Source organism: Apium graveolens, chromosome 1 (assembly GCF_009905375.1).
Source record: "Apium graveolens cultivar Ventura chromosome 1, ASM990537v1, whole genome shotgun sequence".
Classification (NCBI taxonomy): Eukaryota; Viridiplantae; Streptophyta; class Magnoliopsida; order Apiales; family Apiaceae; genus Apium; species Apium graveolens.
In genome coordinates this window covers 155,911,041-155,912,320 of record NC_133647.1, presented here as the reverse complement: position 1 = coordinate 155,912,320, position 1,280 = coordinate 155,911,041, and the positions used below count along the sequence as shown (strand labels likewise).

Genomic DNA, 1,280 nt, shown 5'->3' with positions numbered 1-1,280 from the left:
ATTTTTCATTAGCTTGATTTGTACTTCCATGTGGTAGCTGCTGAAGTTGGAGTTGTTGTCTTGGAGCATATTGCGGTTGTTGAAAACCAGGAGGGTTTGTACTATTTTGCTGCATACTGCTGATAAGGTCGTTGAACCCATTCTGAGTGTTGTTCCAGCTAAAGTTAGGATGATTGCGGTTGTTGGGATGATAGGTGGCAGGAATTGGATGTTGCGACCTCTGAAAGTTGCTTACGAACTGAGCCGATTCACTCGATATAGCACAGTGCTCCGTCTCATGCGCACCAGCACAAAGCTCGCAGACACTAGTGATTTGATTAACTCCATAATTAGCCAAAGAATCCACCTTCATCATCAAAGCCTAAAGTTGAGCAGCTATCGCAGTAGCTGCATCCACCTCTAGAATTTCAGCTACCTTGCCTTGATTTAATCTCTGAGAAGGGTTCTGGTATTCATTAGCAGCCATCAGTTCAATAAATTCATAAGCTTCATCGTAGCTATTAGCCCATAAGGCTCCACTTGATGCTACATCGAGCATGGGTATAGACTGTGCTCCCAAGCTATCATAAAAATAGTTGATAATCATCTAGTCAGGCATCCCATGATGAGGACACTTTCTCAGCATCTCCTTATAACAATCCCAAGCTTCACACAAGGACTCTCCTGATTGCTGTGCAAATTGAGTAAGAGCATTCCTGATTGCAGCAGTCTTCGCCATAGGAAAGAACTTAGTAAGAAACTTTTGAGCAAGATCTTCCCATTTAGTGATAGAGCTTGGTGGTAGAGAATGGAACCAACACTTAGCTTTATCCCTTAAAGAGAATGGGAAAAGCCTTAGCTTTATAGCATCTTCAAACACATTATTGAATTAGAAAGTGTCGCAGATCTCGATGAAATCTCTAATATGCATATTGGGATCTTCGTCGGAGAACCCCCAAACTAAAACGAGTTATGCACAATCTGAATTTTGCTATCCTTGATTTCAAAAGTGTTAGTCGTGATGGCTGGTCTGATAAAGCTAGACTAAATATCATTGATCTTCAGCTGAGAATAGTCCATCAAAGCCTTTGTATTCGCTTCTGGTTCACCCATTGCAACAAGAGCTTCTTTTTCAACTTTCTCCTCAACAAGAACTTCTTCCTCTACTATAACTTCCTCCTCTATATTATCCAGTGTTCTCTTCGAGATCGAGAACGCGTTAGCATACAGACTCCTAGAGTACCTGAAAAATCAACAAATAAACAAGTAAGTAAAATATCTGAGTCAGTGAACTTTAACGA

The 1,280-nt window shown here is 40.9% G+C and overlaps 1 non-coding gene across 1 annotated transcript; it reads left to right on the top strand.

The window, feature by feature from the left end:
* Window positions 1-596: 596 nt before the first annotated feature.
* LOC141681230 (small nucleolar RNA R71) lies at window positions 597-703 on the top strand. The gene has a single exon (XR_012558676.1). It is a non-coding gene; the product is annotated as a small nucleolar RNA R71 (small nucleolar RNA).
* Window positions 704-1,280: the final 577 nt, after the last annotated feature.